The sequence below is a fragment of the Chenopodium album genome, chromosome 14 (genome assembly GCF_948465745.1).
Source record: "Chenopodium album chromosome 14, dcCheAlbu1.1, whole genome shotgun sequence".
Classification (NCBI taxonomy): Eukaryota; Viridiplantae; Streptophyta; class Magnoliopsida; order Caryophyllales; family Amaranthaceae; genus Chenopodium; species Chenopodium album.
In genome coordinates, this window is record NC_137847.1 from 26,316,189 (window position 1) to 26,322,990 (window position 6,802).

The 6,802-nt window shown below is 38.3% G+C and overlaps 1 pseudogene; it reads right to left on the bottom strand.

Annotated features, from left to right (window-relative positions):
- Positions 1-205: 205 nt before the first annotated feature.
- On the bottom strand, positions 206-302 carry LOC145580465 (small nucleolar RNA R71; annotated as a pseudogene).
- Between the last annotated feature and the right edge of the window lie 6,500 nt (positions 303-6,802).

The following is a 6,802-nucleotide window of genomic DNA, read 5'->3' on the forward strand; positions in this document are numbered from 1 at the left end:
ACATTGATAAAGAGGCGTCAATTAGTGGAGCTAATCATGAGAGTCCCCGCAACCATCTTAAGGAATGTGAGAAGTATTGCAATACCATCAAGGTGAATGGGGTTACTCAAGAGTTCATTCGACTTAAACTTTTCGCTTTTTCTCTCATTGGACGTGCTCTAGAGTGGTTAGACAAAGAGGTGAAGCCAAACTCTTTGAAGCAAGGACTCTTATTAAAACTTCAAGCAAAAGAGGAATGAGAGCTTATATGAGGCATGGGAAAGGTACAAGGAGTATCAAAGAGAGTGCCCACATCGTGGGATTCCCACCTATCAAATCATCCAAATCTTCTATGGAGTTCTAAGCCCTCAAGGGAAATCTTGCTAAGATGCCGGTGCCGGAGCTCCTATCATGAACAAGACGGAGAGGAGGTGGTGGACTACATAGTGAGACACTACATAGATTGGCAAGAGGGTGAGAGAGAGTCGACAAGCAAGAGTGGTTCTACGGTGTATTCAATCGACCATCTCAATGCCATCAACAATTTTTCCTCACAAATATCAAACTTGGGAAAGGAGATGACCTCGATCAAAGGAAAGCTTGAGAGTGCTTTGATGAGTGTCATTTATGACACTCATTTGCTCTCTTTTAGGGTGATTTTAGATTGCTTTTATAGATCTTTTCTTTCCTTTTTCCTTAGTTTTGCTCTTTATTTCTTTAGTTTGCACTTTCTTTAGTTAATTTCCCATTTTCATGCATTTCTTGGTTTTTCTTATCTTTTTCCCTTTTATTTGTTTGTTTTCAGGTTAAGATCGTTGTCCAAGGTTTCCCGAGGTTTCTTCCCGAGTTTGCAATTATTAGGATGCCTAGTGTCTTCCATTTGAAGCCCAAGTATGGAGATGTGCAAGTTTCAATTGACCTTAGGTCGTGCATTCAAGCCGTGAGGGCACCAATTCTGGTGTCAAACCCACCGTCGAGGTGTTTTAGGTTCTTCCATGCTCCATGTTCATCAAGCACACCAAGTGGAGCGCAAGAGGAGCGTCAAGATCAAGGGGAAGAAGCTGCCCTGTTCCCAGGCGCGGCCTCGTGGCCTGGTGGCGCGACCGCACGTGGCCTTGGCGTGGCCTCTTCTGTTGCTCCCCCTGTTCCGTACCCATTTTGGCGCGGCCGCGCATCCTCTTAAAGAAGGTTGCGCTTGTACGGGTCTATTTTGGACGATCTAACGAATTTCTCTTTGTTAGTTCTACTATATATATATTTTTCTTCTATTTTTAGAGAGAGAAAATGGAGAGGGATTTTTCATGAGAGAATTCATTTTTTAGAGAGAGAATTAATTAAAGTTTTAGAGTAGAGATTTTTAGAGAGAGAAATTCATGGTTGATGATTGATGATTCTAAGCACATTTTCCTTTGATTTCACAAAAGTTTGTAAGGATTTCTTTTACTTTAATGCAATCTTTAGCTTTTGATTTCAATTGTCTGGTGATTGTTCAAGTTTGTTGATTAGTTGATTGAATTTGTTGGATTGAAATGATGATGATGAATTTGTTGATTAGCTTAGTTTTGATTTGATTTCTTTCATGGATTGTGAGTAGTTTACTAGCTAGGGATGTGGTGAAGCATGTTTGAGTGATGGATCATAGCTAATTGGGAGTTTTTGATTGATTTAGTATTGTGATTAAATTGGTTAATTGATTTTGTGCATGTGTGTGATTAGTTAAAGAGTAGCTAACTTTAATTGTCATACTCTATTGCATTGTGTGCCTACATTGATACGGACCATTGATTTGTAGCTCACATTTACCGATCGAGCTTGGTTTGTGACGTTCCTAGTAGAGTCTCTCGTAGTTGGCGCTAGTTAGACCTCTAGGAGATAGCTTGTTGAGCTCTTTTGATTGCATTGTCTATCTTCCCTTGCAAATACTTGAATTAATCAATCTCCAACCCGATTAGTGTGTGTCCATTGCAAGAATATGTGGAACCTAAATCCCTAATGTCTTGATATATTGATTTACTTTGTTATTTAGTTGAACTTAGATAATCTACACTACCCTTTACGCTTCGAAATAGCTTAACTTAGGCAATAGCTAACTTCCCCCCATTCTTAGTGGTTCGACCCGAACTTGCCCTATTACTAGGTGTAGGTTTGGTTATAAATTAGTTTGATTGGAGGAATTTTAGTTTCAACGACCTAGAATCCACCTCTTAGTTAGAGTTTTTCTCATTTGACTTAGTATTTAGCCAAGCTTATACTTAGTTCAAACATTTACTTTGTTTTATACATACGGGTCGAAAACCTTTCGAAGTCCTTCATGTTTAACATGGTCAATTCCTGTACTCGTTTAAACATTTAATTAAGTCTATACCACAAATCTTCAATCCCAATATGAACTAAGTATCGCCTTTAGCTTACTCCATTGTCAAAACTACATCCAAATCTAAGCATTTAGCATTTGATAGTTATTTCACAATAGAGTTCATTGATGAGTGACATTTTATGTCACTCCTAGGATAGTGTTTATGCCTTGTTTTAGCTTGTCTTAGGGTGTTCTGCAGTTGTTTTGTTCAAATAATGCGTGCATACATGTCTCGATGTATTTTTAATGAAATCGCGTATATTGTTGAATGCTTGCCTACATTGCGTGTTTGCACCGTTCCCTATACCTTATTGCTTCCCTTGGTGTTTGTGCTTAGGTATTTGAATTCTTGGATTGCAAAGAAGAAGCCAAGGAAGCATGAGAGAAGAATCGAAGAAAGCAAGGTGCAAGGGCACGAATAATGTGCGGGCGCGCAGGCCGCTGCGAGGGCGCACAGACCGCTGCAAGGGCGCACGCACGGGCGCACAACTACCATGCGTGGGCGCACAGCGGATCCTGTTCAGCGTTTTGGCGCGATTCTTTATATATTGCGGGGCTTGTTTTGTACGGGAGAACTTCATTCCTTTAGATCTTTTTTCCCTTGTTTGAGGAGAGCTTCTCTCTCTAGGTTTAGCTTAGGATTAGAGTAGTTTAGAGAGAGAAAGTGAAGGTTTCACCATTGTTGAGCTTTGATTTTGAAGAAGAAGATTGATCATCTTGTTTGTAGACTTTCATCTTCAATCAATGAGAATCTCTAACTTTCTCTCCTCTATTTTATTTGCTTTCTTTTGACTATTGTTTTTGTTGTTGGTATTGCTTGTTAATCATGTTGATTCTTGATTATTTGTTGATTAATCTTGTTATTATCATGATCAGTGAGTAATTTCCCCATTAAGGGGATGGTTGTGGTGTAGTTAGATCTTGAGCATGTTCTAGGTTTAGAATTGATTTATTTGTGATTAAAGTCTTTATATGCTTGATATTCTTCAATCTCCTTGCAAAATGCATGTTGTTAGTTGATTGGGAGTGAATCTTTGCTAACATGAAACGGAAGTTGACTTAGTTAAGGTTCATTATTATCGATTGTTATTTGATAGTACCTCCTAGTATATGGTTCTAATGTGGAAGCATACAGGCTATGTTAGGAGAAGCCAATGAACCCCGGAAGGTGGCTAGGTTGGACCTTACTTCGATATTTGAGCATGTTTAATTCATAATTAATTCAACTTCTATGCCTTTGTTTATGTTCAAGTGAATGCTATACCCAAACCATTTCCCTTAATGTTTTATTTCTTGTTTTAGCATATTTAGACTTTAGTTTATTTATCTCCTATTCCGGACTAGCTTAATTGTCGATAACATTTGGTGGTGTTTATCCGTTCTCTGTGGTTCGACCCCTATGCTTGCCTTATACTCGTATTAGGTTTGTTTAGGTTATATAAATTGTATTTGATCTAGGGATAGACAATTGACGACGCGTTTATTCCCTTGTCATTCATAAACTTCTTGTTGGACCTTACAAGATTGACTCTTGCTTCCACTAAACTTCTTATCCATAAGTATTTTTATGTTTCTCCATAAGCCAATCCTTTTATTAACTTTATGAGAAAACACGTTCCAATTCCTATATGCAATGCTTCCTTAAATCTCATAATGGATTTCTTGAGCTTGTTTTCAAATCTAGCATTATTTAGATTTTCAAAACCCTTAGACTATTTTCATAGTCACTTCCAAAATCCTATTTCAGGAAGGCGGTTTTGGTATCTATTTTGCAATATTTTATATACGCAATTTTTTCTAGAATAACCACGAAAAGACTTAAGCATTCCGATTAGTGAATAGGTTTTTATACACCACGTGAATTTAATAATATCCTTTTCAACCAATCTAGCTATGTATGCATATACATTTCAACATTTATTAATTTTGTCCTTGAAAACTTATTTGCGATTGATGGGTCTTTCACCCTTCATCCAAAATAATCAAGTTTCAAACATGATTTTCAAATGTGGAGCCTATTTTGAATTTTTTTATGGCCTCTAACCATCATTCGGAATTTAGATTTGTCGTAGCTATCTTACAAGACATTATTCCCTTGCTATCTAATAGTATGCTTGTAAGTCTTAGGTTTATTTCTAACTTAATAGAAATTTATAGGATTCAATCCATGACTTTGGTGAATTCTATACCTATACGGGGTAATAGCATCAAACACTGAGTTTCAAGGCGCTTTCAAATCCCTTTGATTATGTTGATCTTACTCCAAATTTTTTAAATTTTTGTGAGTAATGAATTTTCTCTTTTAAGGCACTTGTAAAGTCCTTTTGAGTATTCTTGATCAATCATTCTCACGAAGCCCTTTTAAGGTCTTTCGAGATTATCATTTCTAGTTTGTTGCTAATCTCGATGGTCATCGTGTTTATTTTCCTCCCACTTGTCATTTTGGAAATGTGTTACTTTCTAGAAAGACACCACTTAGAGAAATAAACATTATGTTCTCAATTAGGTTGTGGAGGTAATGCCTGTAGTCTCACTTGTATGCTTACAAAGAGACATGTATATTGTCTTTGGTTAAAAGTTCATTGTGAAACAAACAGTTAGCTCCCACTTGAGCTATCTTAGCCTTTATTGAGCCATTAAGCTCCCACTAAGCCACCTAGCTCTTACTGAGGCTAAGATCCTTAGACATATACTTGAAAAGATGTTGAGATGTTATTTTTATCCATAACTGAATATGGCGTCCTTTCATAGCTTTGACATTTTATTTAGTGTAACAGTAGTCATTTGTGCAAATCTTTAAGGACTTTATAGGAAGGGATGTGATCCATCATCGTTCGAGTTATTTTCAAATGACATCAAGGTCTCCGTGAAGACATACTATGTTCTAATTTCCATTCATAACTTTGACATGGTCACACTTGACTCAAGCAAACATCGCTCGATCTAATCTAGACGTTTTTGATATCTTTCCAAGTCGATTCTGTACTTCATTGAAATTTTGAGCTACTCAAGTCAAGTTTGTTCACCTTTGATGAATATAGCCATATTCTTTCAAATTCTTGTGAAACGTTAATTGTCTATGCCAAGAATAATAGCTCTTTCCTTTGTCCACTAGTAGAATAAATGTGATGGGAAGCTATTATTGGCAAGCGGTTTTAATAATCCGCTTCCCATTACTTAATTAAAAAAAAACCAATGAAATGGCAAGCGGTTATGGCGCGAACCGCTTGCAATTTAACTAATGGCAAGCGGTTTAGGGTTGAACCGCTTACCATTAGTTAAATTGGCAAGCGGTTCAACCCCAAACCGCTTGCCATTTTTAAAAAAACCCTAAAACCGTGCCCACCCCTCCCTTTATTTCTCTCTCTCCTCTTTCTTTAGTCAGCTCTCTCTCTCCTCTTCCATTTTCGGTGCTCTGATCTATCTCTCTCCTCTTTCTTTCTCCCGTTTTCCCCCTCTCTCCTCTTCTCTTTCCTTCAATAATCCTTTCTTCTTTCACTTTCTTTTTTTCTTTGTTCTTTCTCATCTCCAAAAAATCGAACCAAAACCAAAAAAATTCGACCAAATTCAACCAAAACATCAAGTTTTCGAGCAGATTGAGGTCAATTTCGAGCAAATTTCGAGTACAATTTCAAGCAAATTCGTGCATGCGTTTGGGTGGGTGGAGGTTGTGGTGGGCTAGATGGTTTTTTTTTTAAAGGTGGGTCGATTTTTTTTTTTTAAATTTCTATTGTAGATTTATTTTTGGTGGGGGTACGGTCGTGGTGGGTGGTGGGTCGTGGTTTGGGTGGGGTCTTGTTGTGTGGGTGGCGATTGTGGTTTGGGTTAGGGTTTTGGTGGGTTTCGGTGAGGGTTTTGGTGGGTGGGGGTTAGTTGGTGGTTCTGGTGGGTGAGGGGTGGTGGGGGGTCGTGGTGGGTGGCGATTGTGGTTTGGGTTAGGGTTTTGGTGGGTTTCGGTGAGGGTTTTGGTGGGTGGGGGTTAGTTGGTGGTTCTGGTGGGTGAGGGGTGGTGGGGGGTCGTGGTGGGTGGCGATTGTGGTTTGGGTTAGGGTTTTGGTGGGTTTCGGTGAGGGTTTTGGTGGGTGGGGGTTAGTTGGTGGTTCTGGTGGGTGAGGGGTGGTGGGGGGTCGTGGTGGGTTTTGGTGGGTTTCGGTGAGGGTCAGTTGGGGTTCTGATGGTGGTGGCTGCTCGTGGGGGTCGTGGTGGGTGGTGGTGCTGGACGGTGGTGTTGGTGGTCGTGGCTGGAAGTCTGATCTGGAACATGAGTTTTTTTTTTTTTTTAATTATTTGTATTAATTTTTTTTTTTTGAGGAATATTATTTGTATTAATTTTATTAGTTGAATCAATTTTTTTTAATGTAAATGTAATATTACAACAAATAATTAATAAAAGTATTAATGTTTTTACATATGTTTGGTTTATATTTCAATTTTTGTGGAAAAAACCCAAAAAAAAAAATTATTTTT